Source organism: Meleagris gallopavo, chromosome 4 (genome assembly GCF_905368555.1).
Source record: "Meleagris gallopavo chromosome 4, MGAL_WU_HG_1.1, whole genome shotgun sequence".
Lineage (NCBI taxonomy): Eukaryota > Metazoa > Chordata > Aves > Galliformes > Phasianidae > Meleagris > Meleagris gallopavo.
Window position 1 is genome coordinate 35763387 of NC_139407.1, and position 26141 is coordinate 35789527.

The 26141-nt window shown below is 35.9% G+C and overlaps 1 long non-coding RNA gene across 17 annotated transcripts in view; it reads right to left on the minus strand.

Moving 5' to 3' along the window:
* The window catches only part of LOC116216567 (uncharacterized), a 488234-nt gene that overhangs the window by 152229 nt on the left and 309864 nt on the right, over positions 1 to 26141 (minus strand). For 16 of the 17 annotated variants that reach the window (XR_014883027.1, XR_014883033.1, XR_014883035.1 and 13 more), the window contains 2 exons: positions 15589 to 15719; positions 103 to 149 (listed from right to left, as the gene is read on the minus strand). This is a non-coding gene — a long non-coding RNA (uncharacterized LOC116216567). The remainder of the gene's footprint in view (positions 1 to 102; positions 150 to 15588; positions 15720 to 26141) is intronic. The other variant, XR_014883040.1, reaches the window with a different exon arrangement.

Consider the following 26141-nt stretch of genomic DNA (forward strand, 5'->3'; position numbering starts at 1 on the left):
GCAGATTAGAACTCTGCAAGGAAAGAGATTGTACTCAAGTGAAAAAGGAATGTACCTCATAACATAAAGGCATAATACCATTAAAATTATGTTGCATCTTACCCTTCAGGATGCAGTGTTCTTAGATTTGTAGGAATTCTTCATTGTACCTACAATATTTAATTGAGAAATGATAAAGGCATTTTGTAAGAAACATTCTCAGGAAGGAAAACACATACAAATATGAAATTTCCAAAACATAGATATGGAATGTTTTTCAGTTCAGATGAAATCATAGATCCAAACTCATTAAAATTGCCCCTTCTCTTCTCTACCATCTTTTCTTCACAAACTCCTAAGGAGGTTTTACTAAATCAGTGACAAGGTCATGTACCAAGAACCAATTTGCTGTGATACAATTAAGAAAGCAAGTGAAATCCCTTCATTTATTTACTATCCAAGAACATCAGAAAATTTGAAGTAAAAACTCTTGTAACCATGATGTACCGAAATTATTTTAAAAATTCCAGTCAAATTGCCTGAAACATGCTTCAGTTCATGGTAGTATCACGGTTTCTTGAAGCACTCACTTGAATGAGAGTGATGCAGAGAACAAGAAAATTGCTATTTCAGGCCAAATCTGTGATGTGTAAAAACTTCTGTTTCAGAACTGGATAGAGAAGGTAGAACATCAGTGAATTATTAGATTTATAATTTTATAATTTTTTTAAATTTATATATTTATAAATTTCCTATTACCCCTATTAGGTCCTAACGATGTTACCTAGCACAAAGACAGCAGTGAGTGGGAGCTGCTGGCCCTGCAGTGCTGTACCACTAGATGTCCCAGCTCTAGGAAGGGAGAAGCAGAAGGGCACTGCAAAACTGGGGCTAACTTCCAAGTCCAGATGAATTGTGAATCTGTAAAATTTTTACTTTGGCATTATCAGGTTTGAGTTTATTGCATCCAGATTAATGCTGTTCAAATGATTTGCTCATTACATAATTCACTGTGCATGAAAAAAGTTTCTTACATGATTTTTCTAGTGAAATTGGATTCTGTTCACATAGGAAGATAAAAACCTACTTCTATTTACTTATGCATTCTAGTATAATTATGCAATTTAAAATGTCAAGTGTTGTAGATTTAATTCTCAAATCACACAAACAGTACAGTAGTTACTTAGGGTGGGCATGGTGCCTACTCAGTAACTCTTTCTTCCTTAATCTAGAGTTTCACCACAATTTTTGTTAAAATTTTATACAAATGTGACTAAGAAAAATAATGTTTTGTTGACAAAAACAGAGGAACAAAAAAAAATTCATGGTAACTTGTAGATTAAGAGCTCTGAATGCACTTGTATAATATTCATGAATAAAAAGAAGCATCATTTTATTGAATATTAATATTCATGAGTGGGGCTAAACAAAATCAAATTCTCTTACTGACTATGCCTTCATCTAGAAGATTAATTAAATTAAGTTCTATAAGGGCAGTAATTTCATTTCAAAACTCATTTGTGAAGGAATGGTCACTTTATCCAAATGTTATCTTTAAGCAATAAATTCAGAAGCATTACTTCAGGCGACACTACTCATATTACATTAATGGATTTGAGAGCTTGATGCTTCTTAATGACCTTAATATTCAGGGAAATTATTTAAATCATGATTTTTGTTTAATATTAAAATATGTTGATTTCTGTTGGAAGCTGCTACATATAATGAAACAAACAACCATTATGGATTCCCTCCACTATGCTTCACAACAGTAGAAAGCTGATAAGTAATGTTTCGCTGGAAAATATTAATTTATTAAATGAGATACTTCTTCATATTTTATGCAAGTGAAGACAGGAGTGAAATGCCCTCAGACTGATGGATTAGTTGAAGCTAAGTTTTATATTCAGCCAGCATGGGTTCATGAAAGGCAAGTCGTGCTTGACCAACCTCATCTCCTTCTATGACTGGGTGACCAGACTGGTAGATGAGGGAAAGGCTGTTGATGTAGTCTACCTAGACTTCAGCAAAGCCTTTGACACTGTCTCTCACAGTATTCTCTTGCAGAAACTGGCTGCCTGTGGCCTGGACAGGTGTACCCTTCTTTGGGTAAAGAACTGGCTAGAGGGCTGTGCCCAACGGATAGTGGTTAATCAGTTAAGTCCAGCTGGTGACCTGTTACAAGTGGTGTCCCCCAGGGGTTGGTACTGGGGCCTATCTTATTTAATATCTTTATTGATGAGGTCATAGATGAGGGGATTGAGTGTACCCTCAGTAAGTTTGCAGATGACACCAAGCTGGGAGGTGGTGTCGATCTGCCTGAGGGTAGGGAGGCCCTTCACAGGGATCTAGATAAGCTGGATCGCTGGGCTGAGGTGAATGGAATGAGGTTCAACAAGGACAAGTGTCAGGTCCTACACTTTGGCCACAACAACCCCATGCAGCGCTGTAGGCTTGAGGATGAGTGGCTGGATGACTGTGAAGAAGAAAGGGACCTGGAGGTGTTGGTTGATGCTCGGCTGAACATGAGCCAACAGTGTGCCCAGGTGGCCAAGAGGGCCAAAGGCATCCTGGCCTGCATTAGAAATAGTGTGGCCAGCAGGAGCAGGGAGGTGATCATCCCCCTCTACTCAGCACTGGTGAGGCCACACCTTGAGTACTGTGTTGTTTTGGGCCCCTCACTACAGGAAAGATATTGAGGCCCTGGAACATGTCCAGAGACAGAGGGCAACAAAACTGGTGAGGGGTCTGGAGCGCAAATCTTATGAGGAGTGGCTGAGGGAGCTGGGATTGTTTAGTCTGGAAAAGAGGAGGTTCAGAGGAGACCTCATTGCACTCTTAACTACCTGAAGGGAGGTTGTGATGAGGAGGGGTTTGGCCTCTTCTCACAGGTAACAAACAGGACCTGAGGTTACAAGTTGTGTCAGAGGAGGTTTAGGTTAGGCATAAGGAAAAACTTTTTCTCTCAGAGAGTGGTCAGGCACTGGAATGGCCTGCCCAGGGAGGTGGTGGAGTCACTGTCCCTGGCAGTGTTCAAGAGGCATCTGGATGAGGAGCTACAAGATATGGTTTAGAGGCTTGTGGTAGCAATGGTAATGGGAGGACGGTTGGACTAGATGATCTTGCAAGTCGTTTCCGACTTTGTGATTCAATGATTCTATATTTCTTAAACAAGCATTTTTGTCATTGCTAGCCTTGCAGACAACGGTGCAGTAGCACAGCACTATCATTTCAGTTAGGTAAGCAAAAATCCTTAACTATGTGAATTAAAGAACAAATGTTTCACCATTCAGTAAACTTTTTTTAGCAACTTTTTTTTTAAACTTCATTTTTGTTTTTATCAAGTGCTTTATTTGAAGCATGTTCTTAAATTAACCTTCTCCAAACAGGTTCTCTTAAATTGAAGTGTAACTCTTCACATCATCACACCAAATGCTCAATCAATTCTTCCTACTCTTCTCTACCTCTCTTCTAGTTGTTCATATACCCCTATTAAGGACATCTCTCAGAGTCCAGGATCCAGGAACATTTCTGCCCAGAAAACAATCTTCAGTTAAGTCACTGACCAAACTATTAGGTGACAAAATTCAATTTCATCCTTATGCAAAACAAGAAGCTCTTAAGACCTTCAAAAATGTTAATTACTTGGGAAAATAATTTCTAATCTCCCTTTGGTATAAGTACAGAGATGAAACCCTCATACGTAAGAGCTAACTCAGAAAAAACATCACTGGTGCTTAAGTCCCTCAGGAACACTGGAAACGTAATTTAATCTTTCTAAAGTGGACAAATCTACCAGTGAAGAAAGGAAACTATTTATATTTTTAAGGACAGACAAATTTACAGATCACCAACATTATTATCTATGTCACCTGAAACTCATACAGTTCTAGGAATTAAATTTTTCTTCCTGTGAAGATGAAGCAGGCACTAATCTGTTTGATGGTTTATCCTATTTGGGACTAAATGGAGAACCAAGTAGCATTTCAGTTTGTGAGGTGTTAGCATCCGTTAATAATTATATTAGTAGATTATATTATATTTACTAATTATATTAGTAAAGCAAACTATAACATGATCCATTTCAACATTGAATACCTTCCAAAGTCTTTAATCCAGATAGAGTTGTCTAACTCCTAGTAATTCCATCTAGCTTGTAATTCTACTTTACTAACCTTGTTTTTCTAACATCCTGTTTCATAGAGCGTCAGCAGGAAAACAGCAGAACACTTGATGACTCTATAGTGTGATTTATTTTAACGTCACATTATTCCTCCTGTTCAGACTTCAGGGAAGAGAACATGCAAAGCAATGCTAAACATCCAGAAAGCTTTCTTCTGCTATTAAAGCACCTTGTCCCACAAGATTACACCCAGTTTTACTCTCCTCTTTACTCTGTTTTCAGCAAGCACACTTCTCAATGAATGGATTTTCTCTTACTAGATATGATCAGAAAGTAAAATGAGGACTTGACCTCAGTTTTGCATCTTTAGGTCATGTTGGAATTAGACTATCTTCTATGGCACATGAGCACATACAGCATTTCCTACATACATTTAAACAGAGAGAATAAAACTTGGAAACTACAACCTTCATCTCACTAAACTAAGTCTTAATTTATTCTTGCCCCTGAGAACTTTATATTGTTCTTTTATTTGTAATCTTCTTTATTTTTTCAGTATTTCCAAATTAAGTACGCTGCCTCTGTGCTGGAATTGCAATGAATTGATAGCTAATTTTCTAGAATTCTAGAATTTTTATGAAGTACCTATGATCTACAGTGAGAAATAAATTAAATGAAAAAACAGCATAAGAAAAATATAGATATGTCAGTAATTACTTTGATTTCAATATTACTTAGTAATATAGTAGTAATATAAGTATAGTAATATAAGATAGTATTTACTATCTTCCCCAAGAATACTGATTTTTTCCCAATGTGAAGAAGAAATGTTTCTTAGCGATATTCTTAATCATGGTGGTATCAATTGCAATATGAAACTGCTTTGGTCAAGGCATTACACATTAATTTAGTTTAGCAGGGAAGGAGATTTTGAAGAATTAAATCTGAAATCCGATTTAATTATTGGAAACTCCTGCACTTTCATTAATTTCTGTGACATAATGCAGTGCCTTTAGTAGCTGGAAAACTTTCTGAAATTTTTTATTCCAGTTTATCCGTTTTTGCAAAACAGCATATTAGACACATGCCTTGGTTGCAATTTTTAAAAATATTTGTTGAAGTATTTTAATATATGTTTAACAAGTTAAAAAGAAAGCCTTAAGCATCTAATTATGAGGATATCTGACATACTTTGAAATCTTCAAAATCTGACTACACTGAAAAAATATTTGTATTTTACTTAGTACTTTGCAATCCTCCCTACATGATGTTGGTGCTCAACTTTTTTCTGAACTGATTTTCTAGGTTTAAGTATTCTTTTCAAGTCAAACTGTAACAGCTAAATTTTTATCAGTAAATACATCACATTTTCCTATGAGAATTTATGTCAGACTAATGTGATATTCTATTATGGATAATTAAAGTAGCTCTAAAATATCACTTATATTAAGGGAAAAGTTAATTTACTGTGTATTTTTAACTAAGGGTGGCATTCAGTATTACTCATAAACATGCTAATGGTTTGAAATTTCTGTATTTTTTCCTTTTTTTTTTTTTTTAAGTTTTCATCTTAGAATTCAAAGCTTAACTAAAAAAAAATATTAGGACAATAAGCAAAGACGTTGGAATTATTGTGGAGCAATTGAATTTAACAGCTAGAATTTTTTGATCTGTTAGCTTTTTGGCACTGCTTTTATTTTCTTTTTCTTTTTTTAAATATACAAGTGCATTTCATAGTTTCCTCTTTACCTTAATATTAACAAGAACTTGCCAGCTCTTTTTACGTTTAAACATTTAAAATTAAAATTTAAAAACATTTAAAAATTTTAAATTAAAAAATAAAAACATAATAATGAAAAAATTCTAAACCACATCTTTTAGAAAATTTTTGACAGATTCCATGCTAATATTATCAATTATATATTTTAGCAAAAGCAGTTTTCTTAATGATTATCCAGTTATCACAGACCTCAGTAGCAATGGTATTGCATTCTTGCTGTTACATGGAATAACACCCGGTTTACATTGTTTAAACCAAATCAGGATGAAGTGGTTTATTGATTTAGTAATGACTTGTAATAAACATACATTCAGGATTGAGATCAGTGATACTACATACAAACCCCATTTGTGTGCATGGGCTACATGTTAACACCCGCACATTCCTACAGCTAATCTCACAGCAACATACCCCAAATCTGCAACTTATTGTGCCTTGAGCTGCTGACTACTCTAGAAGGACTGCCCTGTCTGTACACTACTGAGGTAGAGTCCACCGTATGGGTAGCAGGCACCATCACACCAGATTTGGGTCACTGCCACTTCCACTCCAAGGAAATTTTCCTGCTTCTTTCAACTGAAAAAATGATCCAAAGTTTAGAATGGCAAATACATCATAAAATCATAGAGATCAGAAAAGAAAACTAAGATCATCTACTGCAACCATCAACCCTACCCACCATACCCACTAACCACATCCCTCAGTGTCACATCAACAAGTTTCTTGAACACCTCCAGGGAAGTGACTCCAACACCTCCTTGTGCAGCCTGTGCCAGAGCATTATCACTTTTTCTGGAAGGAGACAGAACCATAACAGTTGATCTAAGCTGTCCAAAGGGATATTCCATATAATATGACACCACATGAAAAAAAAACAAAAAAACATAAGAATGAAGAGAGTTGGCCAGGGGGACAGCTGCTGTTTAGAGACTGTCTTGGCATCAGTCACGGGGTGGTGAGCAACTGTGTTGCACGTAGTTTTGTAAATATAAATCAACATTATTATTACTTTTTTTTTTTTTTTTTCCTTTTCTGTCTTGGTAAATGGTATTTTATCTCAATCAACAAGTTTTACTTTGCTTTTTTTTCTCAGTTCTCTTCCACAATGCACTGTGAAGGAGGGGGACTGAGCAAATGACTGTGTGGTGCTGAACTTCCTGCTGGGTAAGCCACAATAAGCATCATAATAATCACAAGTATAAAAGAAACACAAGCACACAAAGTGCAGTATTGATCAGAAAATCTATGAAGGATGATAGAAGAAGAAAAAAAAACCTTAAAACAGAGTCCCTTCCTTAACTTCTGGAAATGCTTTTCATTCTTGTCTATCCAAGCTCATTAGATGACAGACAATTTAGTCTCCTTTACATGTGACAGATTTAGTATTCATTTGCAGTGTTCCCAATCCAAATGTGTTACATGAGACACAGCACAGTTTCAATATTTGATATTCACTGTTCTTCTAGCCATCTCAGAAATATGTTCAGTCAAACTCCCAAGATATTCAGAACCGAGTTTATCAGGATATTGACTTTTCTCAATAATACAAAAAAATTTATACTTCAAAAGGTTTTAAAAAGAAGTTGTAATATTCCATATGTGTATTCTCTCCACTTTTCATTATGGTAAATGATTATTTTTTTAAAAATCCATTATAGGCTAGAAGGAAAACTATTGCTTGTGTTTCCTGGATTTGTTGCAGAATACAGCTGCCAGAGCCCCTCGGAGAACACAGCAGATTTTCAACACCTTCAAGATGATCTAAAAGTTGTCAGTTATTGAGTGGTAACACTGATAAGTGGGAAAACAGTTTGATTAGCACTTGATACAAAATCATTCCCAGCACCCTATCAATTAGCATTTATGCTGCTGTTGCTGGCTCCTGCATATATTTTGTTTGATGTGTTGAATACCAAATTTAAAAAATCTACGTAGTTTTCACTCATCATAAAATTCAGTGAGGAGTTTTAAGTCAACTATATGGCACTAAACATACCTTGACTACTTTCTCACGAGACCTAATGATTCTTCAGACACTTCCTTTTTAAAAAAAAATCATTTTCTAATAACATATGGCAATGTCATCAATGTGACATTTATTTGAGTTTTATAGGAAAACTACTAGCAAAGTTATTGAAATAAAATAAAAGAGAACTTCAAATTGACTTAGTGTCATATTCTCCTCTCTCACTCTTTAAGAAAGCAAATGCATCAGCCTGTACAGACTAGTGCTGCATTGGTGTGTTTCTCTACAGATTGCAAGATCCTGCTTTTTATTTTAGAGGAAAACTAGAACTTAGAATTGAATTTAGAACTTAGAATCTTTGAACTTAGAACTGAATTTGACTCTAAGCTGTTTTGAAAATACCAAAGTTCACAAGCAAATTTTGTGCATTACTTAAAATATAATCCATTAAAAGCAAGGCAGGATATCATATAATCACACAATGCTAATGATTGATTTGGAATAAATACTAGTTTTTTTCAGAACACTACCAATGTCAGAGGAAAAGCAAAAAGAATCCATAAAAGATCTGTAAACTCCAGGTGTTGCAATTTTCTCTCTTTTGATGACTCTTCCGCTCTAAAATTCAAACCCTACATTCAAAAATCTACGTTCACTCCAGTCAACAAGAGGAACAGCTGACTAAGAAAATCTGTGCAAAATGAGCACTTTGTCTGGGAAACTCCAAGGATATTGACAATAGAAAATGCTAAGTACAGAGGAGAAAAATGTACCTGACATTTTTGCCGTCTCTGAGCAAAGACATGTTAATCAGAACCAGTTGCAAGATAAGATGAATAACCAAAGGCGTATTCAGTTAGAAACATGCAAGTTTGCAGGAGTCACTTTGTAAATTCTGAATAGCAAGAACAAGAGTCAGAAACAAGAAGAAAAATAAAAGATTATGACTGTATTTACTAATCTTAAAAGCTCTTACATCTCACATCTGAGACTTGGTTAAAACCCCCAGTTGTTCTTCACCTTTTAAAGGCTTCCAGAACACAGTATGTGAAGGGATCCCAGGGGACCCCTTTTCAGCACAGTCTTACTCAGCTTGTCATGGGGCATCAATGACTCTGGAAGAAAGTGTCTGAAAATCAAGTATTTCCTAGCTCAGATTCCTCATTAACACCTCACTCTTAATTCTTGGATATGGACTTAAGGAGGAGATGAGTCCCTCAGGCTGTCAACATTAAAGTACAGAAGTATCTCCATGTATCCACTTTACTTCCAACATCTGCCGATATGTTCACCTTGCTGGATATTGGCTGCTAATCCAAAACAGAGGCTGAAGATGATCTTTCAGTGTTTGGGTATTCATAACTAGAGATACATTTTCCTTGCCTGCCCATCTTTGTCCCAGACAGACATTCAGTTCACTACACTTAGTGATAGAAATCAAGACACCTCATAGAGCAGCCGGGGCACATAGCACAGTAGAACACAGTATCCTAAAATCTGACAACTCAAAAGACCAGGCCTCAATCAGTTTCCAAATTTTTTTTTTTTCTTCCTTTTTTCTTTTTCTTTTTTTCCTGTACTTCAATTTTTCTCATCCCCATTCTTTCTTTGTAACCAAATTCAAATTTGTCTTATCATTGTCAGTGCTGTTTTAGCTGTTAATTTAACAATTGAGCTTTAGGAAGTAAATTAAAATCTTGTAATTAAGTTGTTTTGGTACCTGGATTCTATTCTTTCCAACTACTATGGACAAAGAGACCTCCCCACCAGTGAACATGAGCTGTGCTACGATGTGATCTAACTTACCAGAGCATTTATAAAATGTTTTAAGGTCTCAACATAGCAATTTTATGTATTTATTTTAGTTTACAACCAGTAACAGGGAATATTTACTATATTCAAAGGTGGGACAAATTGGCATTGTAAGGCATAATTGAACAGACATTTTACTCTCTGTATCAATATATGACAACTCCAACATTTTGCTCAGGTTAAGACAATGAACAGAGTAGTGATTCGTTATTGTAATTTGTTTTTACAAATTGTTTCAATACCCCTTTGAAGTAAATGAAAGCTGCATTTTTCTGTGTGTCCCTCTTTAAAGTCCTGGAAATCCCTGAGTACTGCAGCCTATAAGTCTCTGTAGCATCCATAGAATCAGCAAATGGAAGAGTATGAGTCAAATTAAACTTTAAGTGAAAGCTGGGAACTTCTCTAAAACTATTGCTTCATGGTGCTATAAATCATATAATTTCAACAACCTTTGCACTGGATCCCAGGAACTATCTGGCATGGCCTATTAATACATTAAACAGATAATAAAAGCCACAGTGGTCACTTAAAGGACATTTCTTTTTTTTTGACTCTGTTTTTCTGAAGAGTGGAGAGGGATATTTACAAGAAAATGTCTCAGTTTTGCCATATAGCTTGAAACTACCTGGAGATTTTATAGATTTGTGCTAGTATAACATGCCAACGGGGAAGAAACTCTGGTGGATTTTTATTTTTCCACTGCAAAAGCTTTGTACTGTATAGGTGCTGTTCAAAGCTGTACTGTACTTCTGAGTAATACCACTGCCTACAATTGTGAGATATAATTAGTCAGTGCTTTTAGATTTTGTTCAGCAAAAACAGAGCACTGGCAGTGCATCAGACTTTTTGGAGTATTTGGAAGGTTCTCTTCAGACATAGTTTCACCCATACTATCTCCCCGGTATTATAATCTGTTGATTTGTACCAAATTTCTCACAGCATTTGAAGAGTGATCAAGGTGTAATCTAAAATTGCCAGCAATTTTAGTGCTCAGAAATGCAGTTGAAGGTGAAATTCATGTGGGAAAAGCCGAAATGATTTTGGTCATGCATTTCTCTTCAAAGTCTAGAGCTTGAGTCTAGACCTTGTAGACTTGAGAGAAACATTATAATATGGGATGTTATGGAGAAATATTTACGATATTTGGTTTATAGAAAATTCTGCAGGATTTTGGAGGGCTATGCTCAATTGCTTACTATTGCCTTGTGAAAGTGCAAAATAAAACTATAAAGTATTTACATACAAGATTAGTACAAACAGACAAACAAACAAACAAACAAGCTAAGTATAAAAAACCCATTCTCCATTCCTGCTTTGCTGCAGCTCTAAACTAATACAGCATGGATAATTATAGAAACTGACTGGGTGCCTTTCAGTATCACAGTCTTAAGCATATTATGCTTATATAGAATGTGTCCTGCTACAGAATTCTGGCTATCAGTTCTGGAAAATGTAAAATAATGTTCAGTTTATATAACATATGGAATTATGTATTAAAACAGAGTACAGCATAGCAAATGAATCAGATTCAGTTTAAGTTAGATTTAAACAGGATCTATATTTACATCGAACAATGTAAAGGCACTGTGTGTTAATTTAAATCTTTTCAAGTTAAAAAGTGAAATTATGTACCTAAATAGTAACCCAACTTTACACAATAGAGCCTCCTATTTATTATTTTTTTGCCATTTATTATTCCTTATTTATGGAAACTAAAACAGATACAAAAAACACAAAAACACTGTTTGGTAGAGCTAATTTTCAGCTGCAAAATGCTATTTTTTAACACAATCACCACCATTAGTTATGCATTCTTTGTCCACGACAAACAAAAATCCGCTGGTGAGCATGCAGAGGTGACCCACTGTCACAGCCACCACTGCTGAAACACATAACCAACCACCTCACTGTGCTCACATCCACTCTCTGGTCTCCATAAATGTTCAGAAAGCATCAATGAATTTCAATGGGCACAATTTTTTTCCACATGGAGGAATTCAATGACACACTTTTGCTTTATACACACTTCCATGTTAGACAACATTCTGTCGGAGTCCCCTTTGCTGCCATCTGTCACATGACAACATCATGTAACAGAATACTGGTGGGAAAGCTCAGCCTCTACTGCCATACCACTAATATCCACCTCTGATATCATAGGCCAACATCATGAAACAGGAAGCACTATGTTAGGAGGAGCTCTCATATTATGATCACATTTAAATCCTTTACACCTATAGTTAGAATTCAAACCTTTCCAATGAGCAAAGGGTGAAATTTTCATTCAGCAGGAAGGATGCGTGCACACTGTAAATCAATCTTCATGTGAGAGCTGTAAAGTCAAGATGAGAAGTACCACTCCAGGACAAAAAAGAAAACATACCAGTTTACAAATAGACTGGACATTATGGTTCACAGACACTCTTACCTTGAATTTTAAAAATGGGACTAAGATACACAAATCTTGTCATTTCTTCTAGCAAGACAAATTTCTGTTTGTTAATATAAGTATTTATATTCTCAACCTCTAATAAAACCTATGCTGTATTTTCCAGAATTCATATACATTTTTGGAGAATTTTCATATACTTCAAATGAATAAAAGATGTGAAGGCAAACTAATGTCATATCTCAACAAAACAATGAAAAACAAAACTATAAAGTGAACAGCAGGAACTCTGCTGTAAATGGATAAGGATAAATCACTTTCCAAAAGAAGTGTAAATTGCTATGATACCATGTTGAATATTTCCTGAAGGAAAGAACAGAATAAAAAAAACAGAATTCTTAAAATACCAAATTAATTTTCCTGACACATCCATTAATATCTTTCACTTCTTTTAACCCTTCCACTTCCATAATTCTTAGTTTCTGATGCATATCCCTTTCAGTGGCACTACAGTGGAAAGGAGCTGATGCCTGTGTTCACTGGTGATGAATATAATGTATTTTTAAGAAGTGTCTTAGTGTGACAGAGAAGAAAAAGTACGGAACTATGTATTCACTGATTCTTCTTTCCAGATCAGAATCACAGTCTGTAGTGCTGTAGTTTTAGCCTTAGCATTACGATTGGCTTTTCACATCTCTTCCTCTTGATGCCACACATACACAAAGAATGTTTCAGAATTAGCGAAGTCAACTAATATTAAATGGATTTTTTGTACGTGACTATTTTACCCATCCTGTTGGAACAAAAGTTGTTGGATAAAGACCACAGGTCAAAAAAACAAAAAACAGAATGAAAAATTTAGTACCAGTTTATTTGCGGAAGCCCTAATTCTGACTTTATTTCACCAGGTTTTAATGCATCTAGGTTCATGGCAAGTCTAATCCATTCACCAAACACAAAATCCTCTCAAACCCAACTATTCATCCCAGTTATGGTGAAAGATTCTAGATTAGCTGATATAAACTATCTCAGATCTGCTTTGGTTGTATCAAGTACTACATGTTCTACTCTTTCAAGTTGATATAAACACCCTGTTCCATAAAAAGTACTCTGGTGCAGATGTCAGAGAATCAGGCCTAGAACATTATAAAATCAAATACTCAATCAACTGGTCATTTGCTGTTGGAAACAGCAATAGCTATTACTGTTTATCTTCTTAGCAAATATGAGCTTATTAATACATTCTTTCTTTTGTGTAATTCTTAATAAAAAGTTACAGAAAATAGCTAATGTCAAAGATCAGGTTAAAAAAACTGCTTCACTTAATGGTGGCTGTTATTAAGATACATGCAATGCAATACATTAAATACATTAATATTTTAACTGAATAATGTGTAATAGGTTATTTTTGTGTTCACTGCCTAAGATCTTATTCACTTACCCCTCATAGCAAAAGTGATTCCAATTGTATGGGACTCAGCTCTATTCTGAGATATTTACAATACTCGTAACTGCAGTGACAATAGTGTTCTAGTGTTCTTAATATTCTAATAAACAGAATTAATTTTAAATCTTCTGTGGCCACCGAAAACATAGAACTAGCAAAAATAACGTGATTAGCCACAAATGTTTTGTACAGATGTAATTAAAACAGCTTATATTCATGTAAATAATTATTTGTCAGTTTCCTTTGTATCAACTGGATACTGTTGATACAAAATGGAAACAGTCTATAATTAAAGCTTAATTATCTGCTATGGAAAAAAACTGAGAAAGCTTTGTGAATGCAGTGGCATTACATTTCATCTTAACCTCTTGGGTTTTTCTGTCCCAAAAATATACACTTAATCTTTGCCAACTAATTAATTTTATATATAGTCTAGTCAAAACCTTGAATATATACCAGTAACAGAGGGATTTTATGAACACACTTCTGTACATCAATACAGCTAACTGAAAGAAACGAACAGTAGTCAGGTGATCTGAGGGAATGTTCTACACAACTTTGCAAGCAACTACATTCCAATTAATTTTTCAAAGAGCATATTTGTTTAAATCCAGATTTTGGCTTAAAAAGATTATTTCTCCTGTAAAACTACTAAAAAAAACCCTCATCCTAATTTTTTTTTCCATTTCAGAAACGTAGAAAGAAAATTAAAATCCTGAATTCTTAAATGCCTCCTTTGAGTCAATAGAAGAAGCTGGATGCTTATGGTCCCTCTAAATTAAAACCAAAAATGTAGTGTGTTTCAACTTGAACATAAGAAATTTCAGGGTTTTAGCTCTGGCAGTTTTTTTTTTGTTTGTTTGTTTGTTTCTTCCTTTCACGTGACTTTACAAGGCTGATGGATCTTTGTAATTTGATATTTCTACATTCAACACCAGTGCCTCTACCTATGAGTGAGGTCACATTACAGATAGTTATAACTTTTTTCTTCTCTTACAAATGTACAAGACTTCATTTTTAGGAAGGTGCAACACTTTCATCTGAATTTAAATGGAGCCTCAGCTGTGAAGAGCTAAGTACACCTCTGATAGATAACAATCCTTATGGAAAACCTGAATAAAAGTGTCCCGCTTAAAAACTTGCCACTAATTAGAAGGAATTTTATACTGGAAGAAAGAAAAATAAGTCTGACTATAAGCTGAAAGGATTAGACTTTTGTGTTATTTTTATATTAGCTTTAAAATACACTGGAAAGTACACTGGAAACAACTGTACTGCTGTTGATCAGGTGCACTCATTCCATTGAAAGTGTTTAACATGGAAATCTAACACAGCAATTTTATTTATTTGCTGTAAGAAATACTGTGAGAAAAGAAAAGTAGAGAAGATTACTAGTTTTTAGGACATTTGAAGATATGTCCTACCTGAGCTATCAATCATTGGACCAACAGTCTTGTGAAGTGGCATATTGTTAATGAAATGCTAATAGTTTGCTGCTTTGCCCTGTGGGTATCCATGCACTGAGAAGAATATAATATTGATCTGAGGATGTAATAATGCAATTGGCTACATAGATTTCCTCTGAAAGTCATTTCTGGGAAGTCCAGCAATTAGAAGCAATTCTTGTGCAGTTCTAGTAATTACTTAGGGGTCCTTTTACCCCTAAGACATTTGCAAACATTTCTTAGTCCTAATTGTAATTGGAATAGTTCTAATTACTATAGTGAAAATGTTTTAGCATATCTTTGTTCCCCTAATTGAATTAATTGAATTACTAGCATTGTAGGTATAAAAAAGGATGGAAAATAAAAGTTCCTAGACTTATCTTCAGATTTAGCAAGAGGAGAGTACTGATGCATCCTCTTATTTTTAAATACATTCTCCAAATACCTTAAATATTTTCCTACATATATCACCCCAAACTTTGCAATGCCATTATCTATGTTACCTGCCACATACGTCTTTCCTAGTGAGATGTTCAGATTCAGTACACTCCACTTATAGCACTTCTAGGACTGGTTTAATTATTTATTCAGAGACCACATTCTCTGAAAACACACCACCATATAGCCAATTATCTAGGATTACTCACCTGAAATGGAGAAGACCCAGGCCATGTCTCAATGCTGATGATGGACTTAAAACTTGCGTCATTTCTTGAGGAAGAACACTAATCAGCCTGGAGATAATTACCCAGGTAGGGACAGAAAATCGTGATGTTCTCTGTTAATGACAAGAAACATGAATTTAAATCCCTTGAAGACAAGTACTGGCATCAGAGAAATGAAAATTCCGGTTTCCTCATTAGCATAGAAAACACAGAACCATCTTTCCTACCAGTGTTTTAGTCTTCCTTTCCTATTCAGATTTCTCGAAGATAGAGTTAACATAATTTCTTATAACTAACTCTCCAAGTGCAAGAACATCATGGTCCCAGGAGCTGGCAAACAAGCCCATTAAAAATAGTCTATATTACAAACATCATCTGAAACAACAGAAAATTATGTCACAAATATGAGATTTCTTTGGGGGGAGGTATAATTTTCATGAAACCTAGTCTTAAATGTGTAAGAATACGTTTTCCTCCCAAGACTGTACAAGTACCTCCAACTTCTGTACAGGTAGTGAAAGAAGATCCAAAGACAATCGTCTGCCTTAAGGTAGTATCTTCTCAGAATTGCATCTATCTGCATGTCTTTCTCAGACATCCAGTTTTACTAGGCTGTGACAAGACTGGAATGCTTAATACAACATTATTGTTATTCAAATGATTCCTCATTCTGTTCCACGCAAGCACACACTAACGAGATCTCCTACAGCACTGTGCTATCAAATTGGAAGGTTATATGGGTCAGAAGCCTCAGATTGCATCTTTGTCAGTTGGTATTTGTCGCCATTCTGCATGTCGATCATTCAATTTTAACCTCCCAGCTAAGATATGAAACCAGGTTTCAAGGATGAATTTCAGTTCTCTGATTTTTTTTTTTTCCTTCTGTCCTTTAGCCTCAGCTTCTGAGTGATCAGAAGGTATTCAAATCTACAGACCAATTTCAGAAGCAATATGAAATTTTGAATTTATGAAATTATGAAATTTCTACGTCTCTGGAACCAGAGACACAGAAGATGTCATCATTAAACTGAGATGATGGCTGATCTAATCCGAAGTGCTCAATACCAGCTGCCTATGCTGACTACATCTGACCCTGCGGTTCATCTTTACAGTATCTCATTCTTCCTGTGTGCTAGGTGGGAAAGTAACTTAGTAAGGAAATGTGTTTTCTAAATATAGTCATAAATAAGCTTTAGATCAAAGAAGAAACTCATTTTTTAAAAGACATTAATATAAACTATTAATGAGCTCAGAGGAGGAGAGCTCACAAAAGCAAGATTAAGAAAGAGTTCTTTTGACTCTTTACATCCATATGCAGAAGTCTGAAATACAAAATAATATTTTTGCTGAATTGCCTCTGTAAAACAGAAAATTGAAAACTCAGACACTAGATAGTACCACTGTCACACTGAAATGCAAAGGAATGCAGTTGTGAAGAGATTTCCCTATGTTTACCATAAAGATATTTTTCGGATCTTTTCTTCCTTTCAACTTTGCATGCTCTCCAACATATTGTATAAATAGTATTAAGAAATACGTTGTTAGTTTGTTTGTTTTTTTTAAATTAATTTATTGTTATGTTTGTTTCTAAATACAGAGACTTGATGCTTCAACCTTCTAATCTCAGTATATTTTATAATCTTTGTTCTCATGTCAGTAGGTAACTATTAGGCTTACCACTTCCTTAGAAGAATATGTCTGACTTGTAATATGAATTTGATAGAGAAATATGCTAGGGAAAATAAGGATAATTAAAACACTGTGGTTGTCAGGTTTAGATATGTCTTCTCAAATAACATCACACCCATCTTAGCAACATTTCTGGCTCAGATTTAGAGAGGAAGTTCAGTGTGCACAGAACTTGAAACGCTTCAGCACTGCTATTTAAGCAAATGGAATTATTCCTGCCATTAAAACTGAGCAAATACTGAAGTGTCTTTCTACTCACAATTAAAGCTAAGCAAATACTGAAATGTCATTCTAAAATGAGGCAAGAAATATTCATCCCTATGACATAATTTATTTTATATATAAATATTAAGATAGCACAATTTTTATCGTGATAGAAAAGGAAGAACTCCTTTTCATTATCATTTACATACAAAAATTCAAGCTGTCCAGTCTTCTTCCATTTTCTGTATAAGAGGCTGTGTGAATGCATTAAGAGAACAGTGAGTTACCCATCATCCATTTAACAAACAGAAGTGGTTATTGAAATGTAGACATGCACAAGTGCTGAATTTCTGCACACCACAAAATGGAAGATATCAGTACTGAAAAAGCCAAAATGAGTAGAATGTTCTGAAAAGTAGCTGCTAAAATGCCTTCTCTTTAGAAATATCAGCAAGTAAATTCACAAAATTTTTAAACCTAATTTCCTCATTCTTGAACAACTTTAATTTCATTACTGGAAAAAAAACTTTTTATACAAGCAACAACTTCAAATTTGGTTGAGATGTTTCCACATAAGCAAATTTTTTCTCCTTCAACCTACTTCGGAACACTCTGATTCTCCCATTAGCCCAGTAAAATCTGGGTCTTCCACTATCAGTCTCTTCAAGAGTGTATTGTTGTCTGGTGCTTGTACAAGATATAGAAGAGGCATGAGCGAAGAAATAAGCCTAAATAAAATGCTGGTATTGGTCATCAGATGATGGGTCTCAAGTGCACCAGGGAACATCAGAAGTACTGCACTCAAAGAAAGATTTGAGTTGCAGACAGGCTGGACTTTTTCTAATGGCATAATACTGTAGCTGTCCTTACTTCTCTTCATACTTCATTTCATTACAGTTGAAGTATTTATTTGCATGGAAAGGTGACTCTCGCCTTGTTTCTACTTTTGAATGGTACTAAAATTACTGTAGCATAATATTTTGTGGCAAATAGTCAGACTGTGCAAGTTAAAAAAAAAAAAAAAAAGAGTATTCTGCAGATACACTGCACTGCCTAACATTAAATTATAAGGTCTATCGAATCCCATGGCTAAGGGCACTGACTACTATTATTATGCATTTATGTAGATCCATAAATGTACCCTATGCTCCAAGAGACTTGCAGATATTCTTGCCCAAAAAAAGTTACTATGCTATATGAGTGATCACCATCAAATATAAGATACGTTCCCACATGCCACAAATGTTGCAATTTCTCTTCATACTTCATGAATTTGCTAAGAAACATTGGACTTGAATTCCTTTTGGAACAAGGATACAAAATTAGATGGCCCACTGGACTTTGCTGGCATTTTAATCACTTCATTTACAAAACAGGGAAAACTGGTACAGAGCACAGAAAGCAGTACAAGATTATTTTGTTCTTACATTCAGAAGAGAATTAACACTTGCCTTACCAAACAGTAGCGAAGTTATCTATTGAATTCTCTCACAGGAAATCTTTTCTCCACACTTTTTCACCTATGTTTTCTAAGTCTGTACATATTGCTATTTCCTCTGACCCAGGATTCTTCTACAGTTTTGAAATCCGTTTGCAGCAATGACAACTGTTTCCTAATTGCTTTGAGAAATAACACTTTCCAAACAGAAAAGCTCTGCCTGGAAATCCAAGGCCAGTTAGCTACAGAATTACCAAGGCTTCAAGGGCAGAAGCCTCAGGCAGAGCACTCCTAGCCTGGAGAGCCATTGGTCCAGGGCTGTGACATCATGATAGTTTTCTCCAGATCCCTGAGGTACAACCTGAGCTCCAGCATCCTACAGCAGGACTGATCTGTTGGGCTTTCTAAACTCTGCAAGCCTGGGGATCTTTTTGGTTCCAGTTTGGATTATTAGATTACAAGGGATTATGAATGGTTTGGTAAGAGAACATGGTTTATATGTTTAGAATATTTATGAGTTAGGGAATGCGTGGAAAAATGGTGTCACATAGCCCAACGAAGCCTAACATCACAACTGTATTTGTGGGAAATGCACTTAAAACTACATCCTTCAGATTCACCATTTCCATATGGAGTCCTGTTTATATTCTAAATGCTCTGAGGATTCTTCACCTAATCCTTGCAGAGGGCATTTTAAACTGAAGGAAACTGAGTGCGTATTTCTTCAGATTACTCAGAATCATTTGTATCCTGAGAGAAGAGTCAAGAAGTTCCCCTGTTCAGCAATCAGAAGAGATACAAATTAAACTTTTTCTGTCATATGGTTATATGCTAATGATATAATCTTACAACATACATAATTATAACTAAAAAAGTACACATAGTATGCAAGACAGTGAAATTTAGCACAGTGTCTGGACTTGATATGAAATGCTAGCATCAAGGAAATGCATTTCTGGAAACCTCTCCCTCTCTACATCACCTTTTTTTCCTCTATTCTATCAAATCAATGTATCTAAGCATAAGTAGTGGCATTTACAGCAGCATGAAGCTGGCATGCCATAATGGAGATAAAGTTCTTAACTCTTTTCTAGTAAGGTGAAAAGGTTAAATGCACCTTTCAAGATATAATTAGTACAGTCATTTAGTGCCAGGCAAATTTTCAGTCAGAGAAGAGAATATTTTATAGGGCTTTGGCTGCAGGCCAGTCAGAGGTTTCAGATTAGTGGAGGCACTTCACATTAATTATTCTTTAACAAACTTGCATTATCCTTTAAAGTGAGTACTTACACAGAATGCTTCACTAGCTGTAATTTACTCTAGAGATAACCCTTAATAAGAGGAGAAGCCAAGTCACTTCTTGGCTTCTCCTCCTCTTTCTTCATTTCTCACCTAAAAATTTTATGAGGAAGGTGCCTTATTTGTGAGCCATGAACAGCTTTGTCGCTTACCCATGTCCTAGTCACGCTAACTCAGGAAAGGTTCATTTTCCTGACAGCTCTATACTCACTTCAACCACTGAAAGAATTTCCATCTTAGATTTTATCTTCTGTAGATACTGGTCCAAGTGTGCCAGATGCATCAGAATCCTTTGTCAGAGGCAAAACCTCACTAAGATTTTCTAGTTGGTCAAGTAATAGCAAGTTATGTAAGAATTTGGAAGCACATAGGAATAAAAACAGCCCACAAACTAACTTAATTCAACTGTTAAGCTTCTGTTCACATGATTCACATGATGGGGTACAACTGCAGAATAATGCTTTTGGCTTTCTTTTCTTTCTTCCTATTTTTCTTTTTATAAACAGTGCCATGGGGTTGTTTCTTATTTTATTTAGAGATGCATTGATGTGAAGCAAGTCTGATCAAAAATTGCTTCTAGTTATCCAGAGCTTATAGTAGTATACACTTCATTGGTTATTTTCTTCCCCTGACTGATAATTCCCTAATGATAAGTCATAGAGTTTCTTTTCATGCTTCTGTCTACCTTATGATGCTATTACATAATAAAAATTAAAAATAAAAATGAAAAAGAGAGAACACAAAACAAATATAAACCAAGCAGTCAGAAACAAACACACACACAAATTTGACATTTGAAAAAAAAAAAAAATCCAACCAAAAGCTAAACCCACAGCTTGTTGTGCTGTGTTTTATTTTGCTTTGTTTTTAAGAAAACATTTAAAGGAATGAATTTCTCAAATGAATTTCCAGATTTCTTGAAAATGTTCTTATTCATTAAATCATAGAATATCCTGAGTTGGAAGGGGACCACAAGAAACGTCAAATCCACCCCCTGGCTCCACACAAGACCACCCAAAATTCAAACCCTTCATTTGCGAGTACTGTCCAAACACTTCTAGAACTCTGGCAACTTAGGGCTGTGCCCACTGCTCTAGGCAGCCTGATCCACGCCCATCATCCTCTGGTAAAGAACCTTTTCATAACTCCCTCTCAACGCTCCCTGACACAGCTCCATGCCATTCCCTGCAGCTCTGTCGCTGCCACCAGAGAGCAGAGTTCAGCACTGCCCCTCCATTCCCCACCTCTCAGGAAGCAAAAAATCTTCTGCTAGTGAGGTTTCAGAAAGACATTTCCCCTTGCAAAAAGCACTTCAACATTTTGAGGACAAAAGCTGTAAATGCAGCTTTTTGGAATCTTGAAGACACAGCAAGAAATCATACTGTAATGTTACTTGCCCTTGGGCCATCTATCACTGAAATCATGGATATAAGGTATTTATAAAATTACACTTTTAATACCCAAGACATTGCAAGAAGGAATCCAACTCCTACATACCATAAATTTATGGTATGTAAAACCTAAAAATAGTCTCCATCCAAGCCTCATGGCTGTTTTCAACTTTGAAGATGGTAGTTATTCCTTTAAGATGTGATAGATTATTTCTACTACTATCTTGATTTCCCATTCTACTATACAAGCAAACAGCAACTGTTGCAAGACAACCATCATTGTTAATGTGCCAAAAAAACAATAAACAATGAAGTAATTAGGGCAAAGATCCTCTGCCTCCAGGACCTCACTCTTTCCTCCCTGTAGTATCTGCTGATCTCAGAGGTTTGTGTCAAAAAGTCTTTTCCAAAGGGCTCCCCAACTCACCATGACCAACTCAGAAAATGTCTAGACCTCTACCATTTTGTGGCTCTTTGGTGCCAGAAAAAAATATATTTTCTTCCCAAGATTGTGTGAACACCTACACAGAATTTACAAATTGCCTCTCTTTAAAACCCAGAAGTCAATCAGCAGAAAGTTTAATCCAGAGTTTCTAGCTCTGCTCTACTTCAGAATGGGACTACTTCATACCAAAGGCAAATCCAATCTGACTGCTTGATCTCAGCAGCTAACCTGAATAATTAGACATCCGTTAAGAAAGACTGCATGTTCCAGCAGGGAGGGTGAGCTGCCAAGACCTAGTTCTAAAACACATCTTTGTTTCTTATGCTCTGTAGGTAACTGAATTATCAACTTTCTGCTGCTAAGCTCAGGGCTAGAGCAAGAATTGAGAATGCATAATAATATAATGTAAAAGAAGAATAAGACAGAAACCTACAGAGAAAACCAAGCAAGCTTTGATTTCAGAGTTTCCTAAAGCTCAGAGAAGCCCATTAGAGTCAGCAGTAACTGGTAGCACATCTGTGGCAGCATTCAGGTGAAGAGCATGTGTGTCCTTGGGGAAGAGAGTTGGGGCAGGTTCTCCTTACACACCTTCCGCATCTCCTACCTTCAGGAAACTCACTCAAAGTGACACCCTGGATTCACCTCACAGAGACCACTGAACAGTAGAAGTAGCATCTCTGCATGAAGTAGCCCGAAGTTCCTGACAGCCTAGTGTACAATTACCAGCTGAAGGGCATACAACTTTAAAACTGTCAATCAATTTCTCACCAATTTTCAAACTCTTACTGTAGAATGCAGTCTGGTCCCCACTTTCATACGTGGAGCTGTCACAAGCTTTTCCTGGTAAAGCAAGTCACAATATGCTTCATCATTACTGAAACCATTGGTAGTCTTCCCCCCCAGAGACAGTGAAGCAGCATTAGACCATTAAATGCCCCAAAAAATAAATATAAAAAATTACTTTGCTGAACATAAACCCATGCCAAATATTTATCTCATTGCCATTCTGACATGTAGAATTTAGGGGAAGATGTTTTTTAAACCTCAGAAATAAAATATTTTTTACAAACTAGTGGGGATAGAACACAAGTTTAATTTTGTATCTGTTATTCAAAAAGTTTAACTCAAGTAAGTATTTAAGCTCATGACCTTTAAACTTTCTTTCTAGATACGCAAGTTCAGTAATATATGGCATGGAGATATTTGGCATGAAATGAAAATGGCCACAGATTTAATTAAAATGTAAGTTATTGTTAGCAAGAAAGGTCATGCTAAGAAAATGTAATTTCAAGAGTGTATTAGCAACAACACTCTAGTGTTATTTGCATCTAAAATATATATTTTGTACTTGACATTTAAAAGGGAAATTGGAACTATTTATAATGGATGCTTGAACACTTTTGTGTTCTTGTGCTTCTTTTGTTCACGTTTTTATGTAATTGGCTGGATCTCACATACAACAGTAGTTACATTTTATTCCCTATGCCTGAACGCTTAACTGATCTGGGAATTATTTCACAATAGCTGATATAAGTTGAAATTGAAAGCATGCTGCAGCATACTCCTTACATACCTAAACCTTCAAACAAGCATAGATCTTGGTAAGAATTCCTCATCTGGGGATAGCTAATTGCCCACCTTACTCATGAACGTTTTTCTCATTCTTCAGGCAGAGCAATTTTAATGGTGACCAAGACCCCTGGTTCCATCTTGTTTATAAGGCACTTCAGAAATGCCTGTGTGAAATAGGTATTGCTCTTACTCTGAGAGAGTTAACGTTTTATTATCTGCTAATAAAAGTAACTATGCGTCATACCAATCACTCTAACTTCAGGGAAAGTGGGAGGTGAAGGAAAAATGCTTTGACTTAATTGAAAACATTTGTTTAAAATAAATCAATACAGTGATCTCTCCTCCAAAAAAAAAAATAAAAGACTCTAAATATAATGACACCGTGTGGTTGACTACAAAGAGGTACCTCTATGCTCAAAGAAGTTTTTACTGATTTCTGTTGTAAATGATCTCATAGATGCATCTTCTACTCCATCAAAGGACTCACTGCCCTTCAGTATGCTACAGATATCATAGAATGCCTTAGGTTAGAGGGGATCTAGTTCCAACCCCCTGCCATGGGCAGGGCTGCCATCCCCCAGATCAAGCTGCCCAGGGTTACATCCAACTTGACCTTGAACACCTACAGGGACAGCACATCTAATCCTCCTTGAGCAGCATTGTTAGTGCCTCACCACCTACATAGCAACATCTGGACACAACTGAGAGATGGGAGAATAACATGCAATTGCTAAGATGTCATTTTGGCCTCCAGAATACATGCAACTACTAGAAGTCTAGTTGGAAATAATACACATTTTTTTGGGGAACATTTGCTTGCAAATCACACACCATAGTAAAGACACTTCCTGGCACTGTGTAACTCTACTCCTAGGCAGTCTCCCAAGCCAAATGACTTGTTCACAGGAATCCGAAGTATTAGGCATAATGGGATGATATACAAAATTTTCAGTAAGAATATGCATAGAACTCTTGTAAACTGCCTATAACAACAGCTTCTGAAGCTAAAAATGATATCATACATTGATATTACCCTCTCTACCACAACACAGAGGACCAGGATCCTACGCAAAGTGCAGACGTATGTTGTTTTTGTCAAGATTTTGCAATGAAAAACAGCCCTTAGTTTGAAGCAAAATATGCAGTATCAGATGGAAAGAGTCAGCTGATGAGGAACATGGAAACAAAGGTACCTAGGGATCGGCTGATCACTGCACAACAGATCAGTTTGTTCTGCAGGCTTAAACCTATTGATACTAGACAAACTATTTGATAAAATTCATTGGCCAGCTTGGAAATCCCTGTATTTGCAAAAGCCATTCCAGCCTTAAGAAGTACAGCGAGGTTGTGTGCAGTATTTCACTACATTTGGAGTTTCTATCTCTGGATTAGGGTGGATTTTTTTCATTAACCTTAACAAAATGACAGTAAATGTTTTGTTTATGAGTACGAATAGATTGTATTATCCAGTGTATGACAAGCAGCTCTAAATAATTGCTAGCTGTCAAGCTTTCTTTTAATTACAAAATCCCTTGCATTCTTGCCAGCAGGTCAGCTTCTATTTCAAATGCTAAATCTTGTTTAATGCCAACTAAGTAGGTTTAGAGAAAGAAGAGCAATGTATGTGATGGAAAAACAGAAGAATAAGCTGTGTGGTTGTGCATGATTCTGCAACACAAGATAATTTATAAACTGCAGCACTAGCTATTAATCTGATGAAAATAAAATAGAAACATAAAAATGACCTTATCAGTGCCCACTACCATTTCTCTAACACAGTTAAGTAATAAATGACTGTAATCAATGCATCTGTTATAAACTGAGCATGTGCTGAGCAGGGGATTCCTTCATACTCTGAACACAGTTGGATACTATTTTGTTGTTGTTAAGCTGGCAAGAACATTTGTTGTTATCCTAGGGCCCAAATGTTGTTTCTCCAGCCTGAGGCTGATGCCAGCACGCTCTCTTCTGTTGACCACTAACCTTCATGCAGTCCTCGATCAACAGGAGTAGCTCTCTTCTCTCCTTTTGCTCCTTGACTTACACAGAATCCCAAATAAAGTATTAATGTGCACTAATCAGGCACAGTAAAAAAAAAGTAAGCGATACTACAGTGTAGAGATCTCTGTTGCAACTACTGTAAGTGACACCAGACAACAGGTACAGGAAAGACTGCATCTGCTGCAAACTCAGCTTATAAGGTCAGAAATAAGCAGATGAACAAGGTAAAAAGGTAACCCAAGCAGATCCAAAAATGTCAATGCAACACATTTTCTGATTGTGTCATTTAAATCAAATAATCAAAATCAGCAGTATGATTTGTGCTCTAAAACATCTGTTAGCATAAAGGCACAGTAATTAGTCTGAATGTTTTGCAAATACAGTTTTAGAGGCCAGTCTTAATGCATTAGTGCCTTCTAAATAGACACTCTTAAAATTCAGTCTCTGAAAGGAAAGAAGTCATCAGCAGTGATAGAGAGAGAGCTGTCACCCAGCC